General features: G+C 40.5%; 1 protein-coding gene across 1 annotated transcript in view; it reads left to right on the top strand.

Annotated features, from left to right (window-relative positions):
- The first annotated feature begins 4,827 nt into the window (after positions 1 to 4,827).
- The window catches only part of LOC100927051 (zinc finger protein 260-like), a 38,445-nt gene continuing 22,112 nt past the window's right edge, over positions 4,828 to 21,160 (top strand). Inside the window, exon 1 of the mRNA XM_023495337.2 lies at positions 4,828 to 4,867. The gene's annotated coding sequence lies outside the window, so the exon portion shown is untranslated. The remainder of the gene's footprint in view (positions 4,868 to 21,160) is intronic.

Raw genomic sequence — 21,160 nt, 5'->3', positions numbered from 1 at the left:
ACTCTTTTACTCAGCATCAGTTCATGTAAGTCTCTCTAAGCATTTTTTAAATCATCCTGTTGATTGTTTCTTATAGAATAATAATATTCCATTAGATTCATATACCATAACTTATTCTGCCATCCCCTAACTGATGGGCATCCACTCAGTTTTCAGTTCTTAGCCATCACAAAGAAGGCTGCCACAAAAGGTGTTTATACATGTAGTTCCTTTTCTCTTTTTTATGATTTCTCTGGTATATAGATCCTGTAGAGGCCCTGTTGGTGCAAAGGGTATGCAGTTTGAAATTCCTGTGGGCATAGTTCCAAAGAGCTCTCCAAAATGATTCACAACTCCATCACGAGTTTATTAGTGTCCCAGCTTTCCCACATCCCCTCCAACATTTATATTATCTTTTCCTGCCATCTTAGCCAACCAGAGAGTTGGTACTTCCCTTTCTACTCTTGTCTTCTACTCTTGTTTTGTTTGTACAAAACCTTTTCAATTTAATATGATCAAAATTATCCATTTTGTATTTCATAAATACAAATGTTCTCTGTTCTTCCTTGGCTGTAAATTCCTTTCTTCTGCAAAGATCTGGGAAATAGACTATTCCTTGTTCTCTTAATTTGCTTACTGCATCGCTCTTTATGTCTAAATCATAAATCCATCCCAAAAACCTTCAGCGCATTTAGGGTTAGGGTTCAGAAAACTCTGTGCAAAATCATTAAAATAGAAGGTTCAGTCATAAGATTAGTGCTATTGATGGCATTCAAGATATAAGGGTAGGAACCAGAGCCTGGGAGGATAGGTCATTCCTTGAAAATGAAGTCAGTGAGGGAGTTGAAGAAATGTATAAACTTTGGTGTGAGAAGCTTTCATCTGATGAAAGAGAGGGGCAATGAATGAAACGAACTGTGAAAGCTGTCTCACAAGATGGAGATGATGTTCTAAAAACTGAGTGAAGTTCGTCTGTGCTTCAGGGCCAGGTTTCTTTCTCCAGAAATTATATGGTTTACAAGAAGTGAGACTTTTTCTTTGATAATAAGTTGGGGCCCCCTTGGCAGTGAAACTCCCATATAAGGAAATTTAGTAATCCTATAGATGTCGTTGGGTTCAAAGTTTTCCACATTTATGACATAGAATGGAAGATCATTTGTCCTGGCTAATCAGGGCAAAGATCCAGCCTATAGGGAGTGTTAGCCTAGGCCCCTATATAATACTTGTCTGTTAAATGGTCCTTGCCTCTCCTTGCCTAACTGCTTGTTGGGAGGGAGATGCCTTTTCTCCCAAGATCATAATAAAATTCCTTTCTGCTTTTGCTTTGAGAAATCTCCTTCATTTATTTATCTATTTGAGCTGGTCTTGTCCCACAAATTCTGAAAGTGCCAGAAAGGATTAGGTGATTCAACATGAATTTATTTCTTCAAGTCAGCAAACATTTAAGTGCCTGCTACATGCCAGACTTTGGACTAAGCACCAGGAACAAAAGGGATATCCCCTGCTCTCAGGGAGGTCATAGACTGGTGAAGCAGACAACTCACCAATAATGAAATAGAAACCCACTGTGGGCTCCACTGAGGATTGCATAAACTGGAACTAAATCAAGTGATTTACAAATTAATCACCAATTAGTGAGGATGATAATAGTTTAAGGAGAGTAGAAATTTTGGGAAGAATAGTGAAAATCTAATAAAATAAAGGCTAGAGAATTGATAAATGCTTATAAAGTAGGACAGAGTAATTCTGATCAAATGACCTTTAATTCTTATTCTTTTCTTGTTCTTATTCCTCATCATACTGCTTTAAGGCTGAATTTTAAGGGTACTTTGCCTTAAGTCCTGGACTGCTTGTAGAGGGTCAAAGATCACAACTACAAAGGGAAAATTCAATACAATCCAGTCTGTATTTACAGTTACAAATGGTGTATAGCACCCCAATTTTCCCAAGAGCCATATGCTTCCAGTTGTTCAGAGTATGGGGTTCCTTACTTTAGGTTAGTCTGGTGAAGCAGTTTCAGCAGGGCAGTCTTTCTGCTCAGGAGGAGAAGAGAGTGTGTGTGAGACAAAGAAAGGTAGTGAAGGCCTTGGGGAGGAGCAGTTCTCAGAGATGAAAAACCTGGAGGGAGTGGGTGGTCCAGGTGGCATTTGAATACTGTAAAGGACTTTGGAGAACTGGGAGGGGTGTAGGGCAGAAGATCTTTGTGTAATCAAGGTCAAAACTTAGGTAAGAGGAGAGGATGGAGCCAAGATGGTGGGAAGGTCACACGCTTCTAACTAAGCTTTTCCTTGCCCTCAGACAACTTCTTTCATGATAAGGCCTCAGAATTAGAGCTTGACTGAAAATACTCACGAATATTGGAAGTATAACACATTACCAACAGAAGATATTCTCGAAATTCGCCAGAAAATGTCTGCTTTTGCTCGAGGATGAGGAAAATTAGACTAGGCCCAGACCTCAGGCAGGCAGTGAGAGCATAGAAGGCAGCTAAAGCTGAACAGAGGGAGATGGGGTGTGGTCTCAGCCCATGGAAAATTTGGAGGGAGAACTTTACCACAGTGTGAGTTACTTCGCCCTGGCAGCAAGCCAGCAGATCAGCAGAGAAGGTATAAACACAGGTAAAGACTATAACCCCAAAATGCTAGGATCTCTCAGGACCTGGCCACACCCACCTAGCACCTGGAGTGACTCAGCACACTCTCAGAATCTCAGAGCGCAACAGCTATGCAGACACAGCGCAACCATTGCTGTCACACTGCTGCTTCACTGCTACTTCCTGTTGTCTGTAGAGGAAGCTTGGTAATATATACTGCCCAAAAAGCAGACATCACTTGCTTTTTTTGTTTGTTTTCTTTGTTTCTTTTTTGTCAAAATGAGTAAAAAGTTAAAGCGAGCTCTAACTATAGATAGCTTCTATATGGCTAGAGAGCAGACTTCAAACCCTGAGGAGACTAAAAACAGATTGTCTCTAGATGAAACCCCAATGGGAGATATGATCTGGTCCCCACCACACAAGGTTCTCATAGAAGAAATTAAAAAGGCTCTTACAAGAGAGCTAGAAGAAAAATGGAGAAAATTAAGGGAAGTTTGGCAAGAGGGTCTCAATAAGTCATCCCACTCATTAAAAGATATCAAATCCCTGAAAAACACAATTAGTGAATTGGAAAAAGCAAATAATTCCAAGGAAAACAGAATTAGTGAATTGGAAAAAGAAAATAGTTCTCTAAAAATAATATTGGCAAAATGGGGAAAAAAAATTCCATAGAACAAAACAACTCATTTAAAAACTCATCTGGACAATTACAAAAAGAAATAAAAAAGTAAATGAAGAAAATAATTCATTAAAAATCAGAATTGAACAAATGGAGATGAATGACTTGAGGAGACACCAAAAATCAGTCAAGCAAAACCAAAAAAAAAAAAAAAACCGTTAAATACCTATTTGGGAAAACAACAGACTTGGAAAATAGATCTAGGAGAGATAATTTTAGAATTATTGGATTTCCTGAAAATTATGCTTAATAAAGAGCTTAGACACTATTTTGCCCAGATGCTATAAAAACAGAGGGTAAAATAGACATTGAAAGAATTCATCGATCACCTACTGAAAGAAATCCCAAAATCAAAACTCCAAGAAATATTGTGGCTAAATTTCAGAACTATCAGACCAAGGAAAAAAATACTACAAGCATCTAGGAAAATAAAAATTCAAATACAGAGGAGCCACAATAAGGATTACTCAGGATCTAGCAGCATCCACATTAAAGAATCAAAGGGCCTGGAATCTGATATTCTAAAAGGCTAAAGAACTTGATATGCAGCCAAGAATAACTTACCAAGCCAAAATGAGCATTTTCTTTCAGGGAAGAAGATGGATATTCAATGAAATAGGTGAATTTCATCTGACAAAAAAAATCAGAACTAAACAAAAAGTTTAATCTCCAAATATAGGACTCAAAAGAAACATAAAAAGGTAAAAAGAAATCTTGGGAACTATATTTCTGATATGAGTATACATAAAGAATATATGTATAATTTGGTTTTACTGTAATAATATAAAAAAGAAACTAGAGGTAGAAAGGAAATAGTACCACAAAAAGGATGAAGTGGGTGTGACGACCGCGCTAGTACCCAGGATACCCCAGAATCTGCTGGTGTCAGGATAAGCAAAAGTCCATAGTCTTTATTCTTAGTCCTCAGGGGTAGAAGTGAACAGGATGGAAGCAGAATCTCCACGACCACCTTCTTCCTTGTCCACTGCAAAAAGTGAACATGACTAGTCTTACTCCACCCCCTAGTCCCTCCTACAAACCTCTGTATACACCAATCATTGAGCAAGCACACGACAGTGGGAAGGGCCATTTTCCAAGCATATACCCATAGAGTATTGTCCAATCAATAGTTAGCCTCAGGTGCTCAGCTGTCCTGACCTCAGTGCATCGACTCAAGAGTTTCAGCCCTCTACAAGTGGGGGTACTACATCTCATGAAGAAGCAAAGGAAACCTATTATATCTGAGGGAAACAAGGGAGGGGGATGAATATAGTGTGTATCTTACTCTCAATAGAATTGGCTTAAAGAGAAAAATATTAGACATATTTGATTTACAGAGAAACTTCTCCCACCTCATTGCAAAGTAGGAGGGGAAAAGTGAAAAGAAAAGGAGTAAGCTAAGTAGAAGGGAATACTGTGAGGAAAGGGAGTAAGGAAGGGGAGGAACTCTAAGAAAAGAAGGCCTTGGAAGGGAGGAGTTTTCAGAGATCTGCACCCTGGAGTGGGGCTGCCCAGATTCAATTTGAGTGGGAGGAGTTTAAAGCACAAGATCTTTGTGTGATGGGGACAGGACTTATATAAGAGAGACACTGGCAGTCCTGAAGTCCTGGCCCTGGGTGAGGAAAGGGCTCAAGCATCCTGGGGGATGAACAGGGTGGGGCTCTTGGGACCACAAAACACTCCCAGACTAGGCTGGCCAGAAGCAGGAAATCTGAGCTGGGGTCTATCTGCCTTCCTGCTCCTTCTCCCTTCCCTGTGATTTAAGATGTCTCCACTTTTTCCCTTAGATTTCAGATCTCTCCCCTTTTTCCCTGCCGCTCAGATCTCTTTCCATTTTCCCTGGAAGCTGAGGTCTCCCCCCCTTTTTCCCTGAGAGCTCAGGTGTCTCTCCCTGCTTTCCCTAGTTGCTGAGATCTCTCCCCTTTCCCCCCTGAGATCTAGGATCTCTCACCTTTTTCCCTGGGAGCTCAGGTTTCTCCCCGTTTTCCACTGGCAGCTTATAATCTCTCTCTCGTTTTCTCTGGGAGCTCAGATCTCTCCCTTTTTCATTTGGAACTGAGATCAATCCACACTCAGGAAACTTGGCCTATACTTGCAGCTCCCAGGTAGGTCTGAGCCAGCATCCTCCATATTTTCTGGCTTCCACTGGCTGCCCTTGCCTTTGTGTCTCTTCTTTTTACCTTGTGGTACATGACGTCCAGGTTTAGCAGGAGCACACCTTTCCACCAAGGCTGCCTGTAGGATGAGCTCCCCATCCCTAAACCTTTCCCACATTCCCAATCACTTTCCAAACTGACCAGATTTCCCATTGGGCCACTTGGTCAGACTTAAGACTTTGTCCCTAGAAATCTAGAGTCCTGATTTCAGCTTTATTGTCAGGACCCAGGTGTCCTGTCTCCCCATTCCATCTCTTGGTTAGAGATTCAGCTGTCCTGCCTTCCAACTCAGAAGGTCCCAGCAGTCCTCCCCAGATCCTAGGTATTCCTCAGGACACAGTCTCCCTCCTTTCCCAGGCTCAGCTGTCCACCAGGACCACTTCTCTCATTCCATCGGCTCTGACCTCTTTGTCATGACCTATACTAGTTTGTCTTTACTCCCAGACCCCACTCTTGTTCCCCAGACCTCCTGCTTCCTTGGCCCCTTTCTCTCTGAGCCCTCAGAGTTGAATCCCAGACTAGATTCAGTCTCCCAGGCTCAGGCTTCCCCTAGTCATTCTCTGGGGGCTCCATTCCAGAACCTTTCCTTTCTCTACCTTCCCACTTTCCTTCCCTCCTACCCAAAGCACTCAAGTCTGTTGTTTAGAATGATAATGTGTGTGTTAGTTGGGGAGAGGGGAATTAGGGAGGCAGAGGACCAGGTGGTGGGGAGAGGTCTGACTCAGGAGCTATGGAGGCTTACTTATCTCCTCCCATCTGGGATCCCAAAATCTCTTGTGTCTCTGGGGTCTCTTTAGGAGGAGGGGGAGAGGAAGGAAGAGGAAGAAAAGACGGAGGGGAGCAGGCTTCCCTTTCAGATCACCTCCCTTTCCAATCTTGACCATCTCTGCACTGTTTGATAGGGTAGAGTCTTTCCCCCAGGGACAGGGACAGGTCTTTGTAAATCCTGGAGGACCTTTCACTCCATCAGAAGTCCCTGCAGACTTTCCTCCTGCTTAAAAAAAGAGTGGAAAGTCCTCTCTTCCTCTGGGATGCTTTTCCCTCTCAAGCTTCTTCTTGTGACCTGGGCCTGGCCCAAGTAGGGATTGGGTCAAAGGCAGAAACCAAAAGTGGGATTAAATTAGAACAGTTTTACTGTCAGGGCCCCAAACAGCAGTCTCCCAGGCCATGAAATCAAAGACAATCAGCCTGGGACTAGGATGAGGAGAAGCTGGGCTTTTCTATGCAGACAGAAAGAAAGGAGGGACTCTCCTGTAGCTCCTGGCCTTTCTCTTGGTTTTCAGAGAGGCTTAGAATTAAAGTCCCCCATGTTAAGTTGTGCCGTCTGTTAGTAAGAGCTTTTTTTGTTCCTCAGCAGTCCTGGTTGGTCTTTCTGCTAACCCAGGGTCACTGTCACAGGGTGCCCCTACATTGATGGCCCTTACTTATCCATGTCTTCCCCATCCATCACACACATATGTACATGTGACACACCTGCAGTATACTTGTGTCTGTACACAGGAACTCTGATCAGTGCCTCAGATTCCCTTTACCCCCTCAATAAGAACAATTCATATTTGTGTACATCCTTTGACTTTGTTTTGCTCACAACTGATCCCCACCTTCATCTATCCTCCCTCTGGTTTCCTCCTCCATTTTCACTAGGGAATAAATAGCATTTCTCCATTCATCTCCCTATGTCATCTACTCTTCCTTTGACTAGATGGCTGAGGTTCAAATGTCACCACACTCTTGTTTTCTAGATGTCTACTTGCCAGGACATTTCCTAGCCCTCTTTTCTCTCCACCCTCTTCTAGTCTCTCCTTAAGGTCATCAAGACATAAGAGAACCACTTCCAGCTTTCCTCTATTTTGATTCCCTCTGTGAGCCCAAAGAAGGATCTGAGAGGACACTTGTCATCTCACCCCAAATGAATATAACTAGTTTATTCTTTTATTTTGAGTCTCTGAGGCTAGTTCATTCTGGATGATTTCTTGTATTTCTCTTCACTCGTGTTTGAACTTCTAAAGTTTTCTACATTTATGGTCTTTTCCTTGGGAATGCTTGTACTTCATTAAAGGTCCTTTTCCCCTGATAACATTATCTTAGTTTTTGTTTCATAATTTACTCTTGGCCATAAGATCATGTCCTTTGCCTTCTCTCACATCCTTTTCCAAGTTCTCTAACCCTAAATGCACACTCCTTAATGAAAGTCAGTGCCAAATGGTGTCTGATCCTAATTGTGGCTCCTTGGTACTTGAATTGTACTGGACCTTCTTCGGTGGCTTGCAGGACTTTTCTCATTAACTTGGAAGCTCTGCATTTTGGTGATGATGTCCTGGGATCTTCTGAAATCCCAGATTTCCTGGGATTTTCTGAGATTTCTTTTCGGAAGTTGATGTTGTTTGAGGTAGCTGCAGAAAGGTTTTAGGGTTAGAGGTTTTCTCTTAGACATCAGGAGCTCTAATCACCAAAAAGCTTACAGGCTCATCATGGGAGAGGTTACCAGGGCTACCAAAGGAGGTTACCCATATTGGGGATTTTGATACTTGGCCAAGGCTCCTGGACTGGAAAGGGAACAAGGACATGATCTTTTGTGACTTCTAAGAATGTTGCTCTAAGGACTTAACCTGGGAAAAGAAGGAGCTTTGGACTGTGCAGGATTATTGTAAGAACAGCTGAAAACACATTTCTGGGATAAAACTCAGGGTCTATCTCACCAAAGTGACCTGTGGTTTCTTTCTCTTTAGAAGATATGTGGGAACTTTACTGATTTCTTGAAGTCTAATGTCTAGGCTGTTTTTTTCAGGGCATTCTGCAGGACAATGATATTTAAGTTTTGCCTTGCTCCCTTTTCTATGTGACTTTTACTTTGAGATGTCTTACATTTTCTTCCCCTTTTAAAGTGTCTTGAATTTGGTTTAGTATTTGTCATTGCCTTGGGGCTTCCAATTGGTCTCTATAAGTTTTTAGAGAATATGTGGTATTTTTATGAATTTGTTTCTTTCACAGAACATTTTTCTTTTCCATTTAGTTTCCCCTCAAGTACTGTTATTCTATTCATAAATATGACTTACTCTAGAGCTTACTCTTCCAAGAATTCTGGCTTCATTAGGACTATACTTCTAATTAAATGTCTATTACAAAAGAGTGTGGTACTTTGTCCAAAGCATTCTCTTTATCTATTGAATTGACTGTGGTTTTGGATGTTGTGGTTTACAATGTGATTAATTATGTTCATTGTTTTCCTAATGTTGAACTATCTTTCCATCCCTGGTAGAAATCCCACTTGATCATAATGAATGGTATCTTAGATAATTTACTGTAGTTGTTTTGATAGGATTTTGTTTAAAATTGGAGGGAGGAGACAACATTCATTCTTTGACTTGTAATTTTACTCTCTGGTTGGACTTTCCTTGGTTTCAGTATTGGGCCTGTGTTTGATTCTTGTAGGATATTTTCTTGTTTGATGAAATTAGTGGTGAAGTGTGGATGCTAGCTGTTCTTTATAATTTTGATAGAATTTTCCTATTTTCTGATAAGTTCACTATTTCAGGCTTGTGAAAGTATTCCACTTAGCTTTTTCTTCTCAACTCCTTTAGCATAAAATTGTATATTATGTATCAATTATGCCTTTTATTTCTTCTGGTTTTCTTGTGATTTCATTTTTTCTATTTGCTATTTCAATGATTGGATTTTATGCTCTCTTCCTTTTGATCAGATTAGCTAAGGGTTTTCTCCACTTTATGAATCATTACAAAGAAGCCATTTTTAGTTTTGTCATTTTTCTTTTATTTCAATTTTATCTATTTCCCTTCTAATTTTAATATCTTGTCTTTTGTACTTATTTTTGGTTTGTTCATTTATTTTTCTATTTTTTTTATAATGCATATTCAGTTGATCTTCTATTTTTCTATATTCTTTTTTCTTGTGTTGTGATGGCAACCTGAGCACTTCCTCTGTTCACCGGCTGTCTCCTTACACTAATTCTAGGTAATTGTTATTAATTCTTATAAATTCTAAATGATGAAACCAATGCTTTAGAAGCACCTCAAATACAGAACTAATCTCAGAGGATTGTTTGTTGCATCTCTACTACACATGAATTTTATCTCCTAAAGCCTGAAAAGTGCTCAGGCAGCTTTTTCACAGCTCAGCCTGTTCCTCTACAGGGATGGGTCTAGTAGTTGAATATTGTTACCTTGAATGAGCATCAATTTGTAGCTGAAAGCACCTGGTTGTCCCTAATGTGAGAGTTTGTCCCTAATCTTCCCTCCCTGTTGCCCTCAAATATCAGCAGGCCCAGCAAATATCAGAGCAATAGGAAGAGTTGGAAGGGGAATAAGCCTTTATTTTCACTACTGTTGCCAGATGCTCTATATATGCTTTCCTTACAGTACAATAACAATAATATTGCTTGAACAACTTTCAACAAGTAATTATTTGACTATTATGACTATTAATTTGACTGCAAATTAATGATAAAGGACAAGAAAAAAGCTTTTATTTGCATATGAATGGTGGCCATCTCTGGGGTGGGGAGGGCAGAGGGAAAGGAAAAAAATTTGATAAATTTGTTTGTCCATTTGAAAGAATAGAAAGTCATGCATTATAAATTTATAGTTTCATGCAATAATCCTTTTTAAATTGTATTTATAATAGAAGCCAATTGAAACGTTCCAATTTAAAAGAAAACTAATTATTTGTCACCTTAGCTCTACAATAACCTTGAGAGCAGGGCAAACAGAGTTTAAAAATTACTTGTCAAGGACACAAATAAGACATCTGAAACGATTTAAGTTAGACTTCAAACTCTATGCCGGAATTCTATTCATTGTGCTACCAGCTCCCTTTAACTTGGATAATGGAAATCTCCAAGATGGGTGTCCTTCTATGAAGAAGGTGTCCCAAAACTATGATACCCATTGGTCAGGTTTGAAGCTGCTCTGGCCCAATAATACTCTTTTGTTCACCTGTTGATTGGGTTTCTTCAGAAAGGAGCCAAACAGGATGGGAGGCAGGAGCTGGAAAGAAGCTTTTGGCTTTGTCTCCAGAACAAATTACTGCATGAAGGAGCCTCATATAAGGCAAACGACAAAATTTACTCAATGGTCAATTCAGATGGACTTTCAGCAATGAGGGTGATTCAAGGCCAATTCCAATAGACTTGGGATAAGAGAACATCTGCACCAGAGAGAGAGGAACAACGAGGACTGAATGTGGATACAACCTAGTATTTTAATTTTTTGTTGTTATTTGGTTGCTTTTTTCTTTCTCTTTTTCCACATTTTTGATCTTATTTTTCTTGTGCTGCATGATAAATGTGGAAGATGCATAGAAAGAACACGCTATCTTTAACACATTGGATTACTTGTAGCTGAAGAGGAGGGGTGGGGAAAGAAGGAAGAAACATTTGGAATGTGAGGTTTTGCAAGAATTTGAAAACAATCTTTGCATATATTTTGAAAATTTTGAAAAAATAAATGAAACATTTTGAAACATAACTCTATACATATAGATTGTGTATGTATATATATATATATTTTTTTCTGAAGCAATTGGGGTTAGTGACTTGCCCAGGGTCACACACCTGGAGGTTTTAAGTGTTTGAGGCCCAGAATTTGAACTCAGGTCCCCCTGACTAGGGCCAGCACTCTATCCACTGCACCACCTAAACCCCCTTGACATTTTTTAAGTGTACCACAGAGATAATATGGCATATCCTGTTTTGGGTTAAACAAGCACTAATCAGGGAGGAAACAGACTCATATGTGTGAACATAAGGGAGTGAATGAATCTCAAAATGGAGGAGCTCTGGCTCCTTGCCTCTTGCCCTAAAAAGAACTAAATTACAAACTTTTCTCTTTCTTAAATATCATGATTTCATTGTAGGGTCCCCAGGCCCCAGGAAGATATGCTCTCTTACTTTGGGCAGGAAGCCCATAGTACTGAAAAAGGACTGAGACTTGCCTCAGTGAGGAGGGAAGAGGCAGGGTGAGACTTGCTCTAGGCTTAGGAAAGAACTGCCTAGGAATTCTTTTTCAAAGATTTCTTTGCAGGAGTGTCAATGAATCTTAAGTTTCCCAATCTGTAAAAAGAGGGAGTTACACTCTGGCCTGTTGGGTCCTTCCAGTGATCATTTATGATCTATAAGATGTCTGTTTGGGACTTGGGGGCGCTGAGGCTTCTCCTGAAGGTGCCTAAAGGGATTAGGTGAGCCAAGATGAGCTTGTTTTTGGTGCCTGCTACATGTCGGGCCTAGACTGTTTCAGGAGCAAAGGAGGTACAAAAGCACAGCAACATCTCATGGAGGTCACAGACTGGTGGGGCAGACCATGTACCAACCATGAGAAAGAAACACACTGTGGGCTCTGCTGTGAACTGGATAGGTGGAACTAAATCCAGTGATTTACTTAATCATTATGAGAGACGATAATAATGGTTTAGGAGGTAGAATGGAGGGGTGAACAAGGGGAAGGAATGGTCAAATCCAATAAATCCTGGCTGAGACAGGCAGTGCCTATACAGTAGCACAGGAATTCTGATCACATTTTAATTCTTATTCTTCCTTGTTCTAATTTCCTCATCATATCGTTTAATGCTGAATTTTTAAGGGTGCTTTGCCCTTAAGTCTGGTCTGCTTGTGGGGTCAAAGTCACAATGACAAAGGGAGAATTCAATACAATCCTGTCTGTATTTACTGCAATGCTGTATGGCTCTCGGTTCCCAAAGACCCTTTGCTTCCAGTTGTTCAGGTATGGACTCCCTCCTTACTTCTGGGTTAGTCTGGTAAGGCAGTTTCAGCAGGAGAACCGCTGCTCTCAGGAGGAGGGAGTGAGTGTGGGAGGGAGAAGGAAGTGACGGGCCTTGGGGCGGGGGAGTTCTCAGAGATCGGCTGACAGGTTCAATTTGAGCAGGAGGAGTTTGGCTGAGATCTTTGTGTGATGGGGACAGGAATTACAGGAGGTCACAGAAATTCCTGGCCCTGGGTGAGAAAGGGCTCAGTCATCCTAGGGATGGACAGGGTGGAGCTCTTGGGACCAACAAGACACTCCCAGACTGGGCAGCTGAAGCAGGAGAAGTCTTCCTGGGTCCTTTGCCTTCCTGTTTCCTCTCCCTTCCTGCATGAAACTGCTTTACCTTCCCTGAGGTTGCGCTCTCCTTTTTCTCTGAGAGCTCAGATCTCTCTCCTGTTTCCCTGAGGGCTGGGATCTCTCCCTTTTTTCTCCCTGAGATCTTGGATCTCTCCTTTTCCCCTAGGGCTCAGATCTCTCCTTTTCCTTGGGTTTAGATCCTCCCCTTTCACCCAGGCTCCCCCCATTTCCCTAAGTTGGGTCTCTCCCGTTTTCCCTGGAGAAACAAGTTCTCTCCTTTTCCTTGGGAACAAACCTCTCCCCCGCTTTTCACTGTGGCAGTTCATAATGTCTCTCCCTTTTTCATTGGAACTGAGATCAGTTCTGCTCAGGATCCAGTCGGACTGTGCTTTTGTGGCTCTGGTGGTCCAGCATCCCCATATTTTTTGGCTTCCGCAGCCTTTGCCTTTGGGTCTCCTCTTGACCTTTTGGTACATGACCTCCAGGTTTACCAGGAGCCACCTTTCACAAGGCTGCCTGTAGGACCAGGAAACACACCCCAGACCTTTCCACATTTTCCGTCACTCCCCAAACTGCCCAGATTTCCCATGGGGCTGCTTTGTCAGACTTGAGACTTTGACCATAGAAATCTAGGAGTCTAATTTCGGTTTTATGATCAGGACGGGGTCCGTCTCACCATTCCATCTTTTGGTTAGAATTCAGCTGTCACCGCCAACTCCAAGCCTAAGCTCTCCCAAAGGTCCAACAGTCCTCCCAGATCCTAAGTATTCCTCAGACTTCCAGTCTTCCTGCTTTCCACAGAGCTCAGCTGTCCACAGATCCTTCCTCTCATTCCATTGGCTCTGACCTCCATGTGTGGCCTTTGGTCCCCCAGACCTCCTGCTTCCTTATTTCTCTCTGAGCTCAGGGATTTGAATTAGATTTTTGTCTTCCAATATTTGGCTTTCCCTAGTCATTCCTGAGGGCCTCCATTCCAGAGCCCTTTCCATCTCCACTTCACATTCCTCCCCTCCTACCCAAAGCACTCCAAGGTCATGTTTCAGAATGATAATGTGTATTGAACAGCGGAGGGGGTGGGGAAGGCAGAGGACCAGGTGGTGGGAGGGAGGTCGACTCGAGAGCTATGGAGGCTGACATGCCACTCATTGGGATCCCAAATTACTCTGTCTCTGGGTTCTCTTTAGGAGGTATGGGGAAGGAGGAAGGTAAAAGACAGAGGAGGCAGACTTCCTCTTTCAGATCACCTTCCTTTCCAATCCTGGCCCTCCCTGACTTGTTCTGTAGGGTGCAGTCTACTCCCAGGCAGGAACTGGACCCTTTAGCAACTGCTGGAGGACTGCACTCACAAGAATCCTGCAGCCTTTCTTCCTGCTTGAAAAGAATTGAAGCCAGCTTTTCCTCTTTGATCTTCTCCCTCCAGCTTCTTCTGATGACCTAGCCTGTCCCAAGCAGGACTGGGTCACTACAAGAATAATTGAAATTAAACGTTTACTACATCAGGGCTCAAACAGCAGTCTCCCCGGCTGTGAAATCAAAGAGACAATCAGCCTGGATCTCTAGGATAAGGGAGAAGCTGGAGCTTTCTATGCAGACAGAGGAGGACCCCTCTTGGAACTTCTGGCCTTTCTCTTGGTGTTCCAGAGAGGCACAGGGTGAAACCTGCCAAGGTTAGGTGTGACCTCTCTGTTTGTAAGAGCTTTGGCTTGTTGCTTCTTTTAAAGGTCCTTCAGGACAGGGAGCAAGAAGACACAACAAGATAACTAGGACATGGACCAAGAAGGTCACTTTGTTTCTTTGCTACCTCTGAGGGGCCAAGCCAGAGAATGGGCCTAGGCTCAGATCTCACCTCCTCAGGTGGTGGGTTTTTGTCCACAGACTGACCAACATCAACAGTCACAACCATTTCTGTAAATATGGGATGGGCTGTGGAGTTGGCAGGCCTGATGTTTGGGTCATTTGTTTACAACCACAGGTGGAACATAGTAGTAACAACCTTGCCCTGCCCAGCTGATTCCTTGGGTACCCTAGACAGCAGATACACACACACACATACATGCTTTGTTTGTTTTATGTTCTCCTCATTACAGAGGACTGGGGTCCTCCACTGCTTCATCAGGGAATCTCTATTCCCAGGTGACAGATCTGCTCCTTTGAACCCCAGCCCCTTCTCACCTAAAGTCTCTTTTTCCTCTCTTGGCCTCCTGTGGCCATGCCTGATTCTGGTACATTTCCCAGTTATATATCTGGATAATATATCTCCAGGGGTCCAGCAACATGTCCTCCACGAAGCCTCAAGACCTATTGATCAGATGTTCCCATGTGTGTATATACATTTCTCACACACTCTCTCTCTCTCTCTTTCTCTTTCTCACATTGTACCACCACCCACAATCCACTATCTACTTTTTCACTACTTCCCTCCTGAGAACTTCGATAAAACCAAACCCATTCACACAATGTTCTATCTAAACAATAAAGAACCACTTGCCAATCTGAAACCTAGCTATGCCCAGGTCTGACATTTTAAGAGGCAGACAGCAGCATGATTGCTAGTTGTTCCTCAAAAGCTTAATCCTGGTTGATAACTGCAATCAAGATCACTACTATAAGGTGTCCTTACATTTATCATACTTAGCCTTACTTCCATGCCTTCCCCCCATCCTGCCACATAGATACATGTGAAACTGCATACCTTGTGGCTAATGTGCACCTTAGCTCTGATCAATCCCTCAGAAGTCCCTTTCCCCTCAATAAGGTGTACATATTCATACATCCTTTGAGTTTGCTCAGGACTGATCCTCCTTCTAATCATCCTTCCTCTTATTTTGAGGTTTTCTCTTTTTTTCACCTCTGTCTCCAATGGACTAGGTGAATACTGAATTGCCATTGATACTAATATGATTCACTTCTCCACCTACAGAAGTACAAGCAAAACCCTTTCTCCCTATCTAGTCCTTCTATTTACACTTTCTAGATCTCTCCTCTCATCATCTAGTAATTACATGGAGCTGCTTGCTGGACATTGTTCTTCTGTTGGGTTAAAAAACCTATGTTTCTCAATTGTGTAATCTGTTCCTCCATCTGATTGCTTTTGGCTGATTGATCATATAATCCCTTTTTCCATCTGATTATTTTTGGCTGATTGATCCATACTATGATCCACTTTCTTCCTATCAGATTCTATAGATGCTTCTCTGCTGATTGATCATTAGAGTCCTGAACTTCTAAAGACTCTCTAGATTATACTTTGGCTGACATCCTTACCCCTGTTTTTTGTTGATATCTTAGATTTGGGCCCTGCCTCTCTCATTTCCTAGGTCAACTTGCATTCACAAGCCTAGTTGCATTTGGACATTGGATTTTAGTGCTTCTTCTCACCCTGTCCTCTGTTCTATCTCTATACCTACACTGGGCTTTTAGATGCCTATTTTTCCATGTGAAAGCATCGACTAGTTTCTAGGTCACCTTGAAGGTTCCCTGTCTTCCACTGTGTCTGATCTGGGTATAATAACCAAGCCACTGTGGGACAGCATCTTATGATTTTCTCTAAAGGAGTATCTTGTGTAGCCCCCCATATAATTCTTCTACAATCTCATTAATATTTTCCCTTAATAATTGTCTTATAATTATTGTAGTTGCATGTGATGAGGGCTGTTTGGGACTTCAAGATATCGATAACACGGTTTCAAGTCTTATGTCTAGAGCTGTTGTTTTCAGACATTCTGTTAATGAAATATGTAAATTTTAGCACTCCCCTTTCTAACATGACTTTTACTTTGAAATGTCTTACATTTCTTCCTTTTAAAAGTCTCTTGAATTTGGATTAATATTTGCCATTGCCTTGTTAATTGGTTATAAGTTTTGGGTGTTGCATGGACTAAAATTTTATGAACTTTCAGTTCTTTCACAGAACTCTTTTCCTATTTAGTTTCCCCTCAAGTACTCTTATTCCATTCATAAATATGACTCTGAAGCTTTTCTTCTAAAATTCTGGCTTCATTAGGACGATGTTCTAATTAATATCTATTACAAAAGAGTCTTGATTACTTTGTTAAACATTCTCTTTATCTATTGAATTAGCTGTGGTTTTGGATGTTGTGGTTTACAATGTGATTGATGTGTTCATTGTTTCCTAATGTTGAACTATCAATTCCAACCCTGGTAGAAATCCCTTGATGTAATGAATGAGTATCTTAGATAATTTACCAGTTGTTTTTGATAGGTTTGTTTAAAATTGGGAGACAACATTCATTCTTTGACTTTGGTGAAATCTCTCTGTTTGAACACTATCTGGGTTTTCATTAATACATTATGTTTGTTATGGACCATTTCTTGTTTGATGAAATTAGTGTTGGTATGGATGCTAGCTGTTTTATAATTTGATAGGTGCCTATTTTCTGATAGGAATATTTCAGGCTTATGACAGTATTCCACTTAGTTCTCTTCTCAACTCCTTTAGCATAAAATTGTATATTATATATCAAGTATGTCTTTATTTCTTCTGGTTTCTTGTGATTTCATTTTGCCATTTGCTGTTTTGACTGGATTTTATGCTCTCTTCCTTTTGATCAGATTATGGGGTTTTTCTCACTTTATAGATCATTACAAAGCCATTTTAGTTTTGTCATTTTTATTTTATTTCAAATTTATTTATTTTCCTTCTAATTTGATATCTTGTCTTTTGTACTTATTTTTGTTTTGTTCATTTATTCTAGTTTGTTTGTTTTTAAATGAGCATATTCTAGTTAATCTTCTGTTTTCTATATGTGGTTTCCCCCCATACACAGTGGCAACTGGGGTTATGATGTTTGCTCAGAGTCACACACAGCTGGGAAATGATGTCTGGGGCCGGGTTGAATTCAAATTCCTCCTGACTTCTGGGACTGAATTGCTCTCTCTATTATTACCATCTAGATGCCCCTATTTTCCTATTCTTATTAATGATTGCTAACACTATGTTTCCTCAGGGACAACAGCTTTAAATGAATCCCAGAAATTTGGGGATATCATTTAATAATTTTCATTATATTTTATAAAGTTATCATTTCTAAGTTCTCTCCTCTGACTCAGTCATGTAATATGTGACAAGTAAATCTATTAGGTTTATATCTTGTTGGTGATTTCTCTCTCTTTTTTTACATTATAATAACTTTTATTGATAGAACCCATGCCAAGGGTAATTTTTAACATTATCCGCACTCTGTTTGATTTTTTCCTGCCACCTCAACCTCTAGATGTGGTATGTGTTGAATATGTGTAGTATATCCTAGATACAATATATGTGCAGAACCAAACAGTTTTCTTGTTTACTGCAAGGAGGTGGATTCAGAAGGTAAAAATAACCTGGGAAAAATGCAAACGGTTTACATTCATTTCCGGTGTTTTTCTTTAAGGTATAACTGTTTCTGTCCATCATTGATCAATTGAAGCTGAATTAGATCTCTTTATTAAAAGAAATCCTTGTTGTTGATTTCTCAACCAATTTTATTCTTATTTCTTTAAGGAATGACCAAAAGCATATTGATTATTTCTGCCTTTTTACATTTAGGTAGAGTATCTCTATATCCCAATGATTAATTTTTGTAAATATACCATGTGTTGAAAAGAAATATGCATATTCCTCTGTTTTCCCATTTAGGAGATACCATGCTGATCTTTTTCTCAAATTTTCTGGACATTTGTTTATCTCTTCTACTTTTTCTCATTCTGCATTTCTTTATCCCATTTTCCTTTTAGTTCTCTTGTAGATTCTCTTTCTCTTGACCTTCAACAATTCTGTTCATTAGTTTTCTAATTTCATCCATTTTCTTATCTAGCAAACATTCTTTCCTTCTTGCTGTTCATCTTCCTTTCTCTGTTTGATTCTTGTTCTCTTGTCACATAACTCCTCTGCTCACCTGGTCTTTCTTTTTTCCTTGACACTTCATAACAATCAAAGACTCCAAGATCCCCATTCTGAGCTCTGGTCTATAAGAGCTCTCTGCCACTTCTTGTAGCCCAGCCATACAGATGCCTTCCTGGATTCAATGTGTCAGGGCCCTGCTTCTAGCAGAGACATACTCCTCCCTCCCAGATATTCATCCTCTCCTATTGTCCTTTTATGTTTCTTCTACATCCTCCTAAATGTTGACTGTCTCAGCATTCTGTGCTCCAAGTGCTGGTTTCCCCAGAATGACAACTTTCCCTGTCCAAGACAGTAGCCTTTTCAGGCACTAAGCTCCCCAAGCCACAGGCTGGGTCCCCTATCTTCTATAAGAATATTAATCAGTCGAACCCACCTCCAAGGTCAGGCCTCCTGCCTTGCTACTTTCCAACTTCACTTCCTCCTCAAATCCCATGTGGTCATCTCCTTGTTAATCTCTCAAAAAGGGTATGGAAAAGCAATAACTTCCCTCAGTTGTTCACAAGTGAAATAACAGAATAAAGAAAATAAACTGTGGATAATGTGATACACATAGAACAGGATGAAGATAAGGGTAGCCATTCCCTAGTTCAAAATAAACAGGTAAAATTCACAATGGCCATTCTGTTGTAAAGAGTGTTTGTTGGAGAAGAGTTGGCGAAAGGAAGAGGTGAAACAGGCCCAGGGGGAGGTGAAATAGATATAATATTTTCTCTAAATGTAATGTTCTCTTGTAGTTTTCTTGGGGTTCTCTGGGCAGCCTTCCTTTCAGTTCAGTAATCGCCCCAAATGCAGCCAGGTATTAAGTCAAATCCTTTATTGTCTCTTTTCAAGTCTTGTCTCCTTGTACAGGGCTAGTTAGCTTTCTTAGAGGCCTATCTCTCTCTTTGATTCAGAGAGCTTAAGCTCTTGCTCCTTCTCTGACTACAGATCTCCAGACTAAGATCCTGGTTGGGGCTCCTAGCTCTCTTAAAGGTGTAGATCTTAGAATATGATAAGTACTAAGTACATGTACTGAACTAGAAGACTGTTAAGCCCCAGGCTAAATAACCATTGTCTCTCAATTCCACTGACTTTGCTTTTCTTGTTTTCAGTTCTGGCCCATAACAAATAGAAAATGCAGTTGGAGCAGTAAGTTTACAAAAGGAACAGGGTTTGGAAAATTCAGTAAGGAAGCATGACTTGTATTTCTTGCATTCCATTATTAGTTCTATAAGAAGCCCTTTCTCAGCTTTTACTTCCAACTGTTTCTAGAATTGATCAATCTCTTACTGACCACATAATCAAGGTTAACTCTGACACTCGGCTATGACCTTTGGGCATCACTTCTCTGTGTTCCATTTCATATAAAATTGGAGGAGTTGGACTCTTTAGTCTGAAGGCTCTTTCAGCTCACATCTTGTGACTTCCTGATTGTGCTTGAGGTGATGACATTCAAGGATAATGTCTGTGGACTTTACTAAGGAGGAGTGGGGCCTCTTGGACCCCTCTCAGAGGAACTGTATAAGGGGCGTCATGTTGGAGAATGCCCAGAACCTGCTCCTGGGTGAGAAATTTCCCTAACATTGCAATCTACAATCAAGGAGCCTTCATTCCCAGTGTGTAGGATTGGAGTAGGGAAGAGAAGGAAAGGATGGTCTTTGCATTATATAATAGGAACCTGAGGTGTTCTTTGTTGCTCCTGAAACTCTAGCTTAAGTTTCCAGGTATAAAGATTAAATCTGTGTGGAAATGTCTCCAACATGGAAGTAATCTTAGAGTTAGCCTCTAGCTGGACACAAATATTGTCCACCAATTCTCGAAAACTGCCGGGCAGCTTTCCTTTCAACTTGTTCATGTTTGGGATTTTTCAAATATTTTGGAGTATTCTTCTTTTTAATATAAGCATCAATTTGTAGCACAAATAACTAGTTGTCTCTAGTATATAGGGAGTATGGAAGTGTCTCATTAAGCGCTGTTATTTCAAATTGCAGCAAAAGTGGTGAAAGGAATTGAAAAAATAAGCATTTATTTGCTACCCTGTTGTTAAGTGCTGTATATCGCACCTTTACAATATAGTAACAATATTATTTAGAATAACTTCCAGCAAATCAGTTATTTTGTGTATCCTAATTACCTAAATTAATACTAAAGGACAAATCAGAAATGCTATTTACATTCAGAAAAAAAACGATAAAGCAAATATATATAGCATAGTTTTTACATGAATGTATGTGTGTATATATATATATATGCATGTGAGATTTATTTTTATGCTTCACATATTTCTATACAATAGGAGGCGGCGATGTAGGGGAGAAAACACTTCATCATTTTATTTGCTATTTGAAAGGAATAGCAAATTCTGCATTGTGAATTTACAGTTTCATGTGCGATTACCATATTTATTTTCCTGTACAAATGTAGGTACTTGTTTTATAAATTAAATAAAACAAAATATTGTGTCGGTACTTCATCTTAACTTTCCAAGTTAGGTGATATACGGTAACTACTGTCATATATACTGATGATATAATTATAATGATATAGTTGTCATATTTGAGGCTTCTGAAACTAGAGGCAAATTAACAGGTATAATTGACTTTTAAAGGTACAGTTAGTAACTCTTCCAGGTTCCTTCAAATAAGGTACACCCTGACTCTATGACAAGGACTATCACTGGCACCACCAATTCCTATAACTGGATGATGGACACTGTGGAATGAACCTATCTTTCTGTAAAAAAAAAGGTGTGCTGAGTCCAGATCAGGCCTAATGATCAGGCCGAGGTTGCTCCAG

This window comes from Sarcophilus harrisii, chromosome 4 (genome assembly GCF_902635505.1).
Source record: "Sarcophilus harrisii chromosome 4, mSarHar1.11, whole genome shotgun sequence".
Lineage (NCBI taxonomy): Eukaryota > Metazoa > Chordata > Mammalia > Dasyuromorphia > Dasyuridae > Sarcophilus > Sarcophilus harrisii.
Note: the sequence above shows the minus strand (reverse complement) of the source record. Positions and strands in the feature narration are given on the sequence as shown.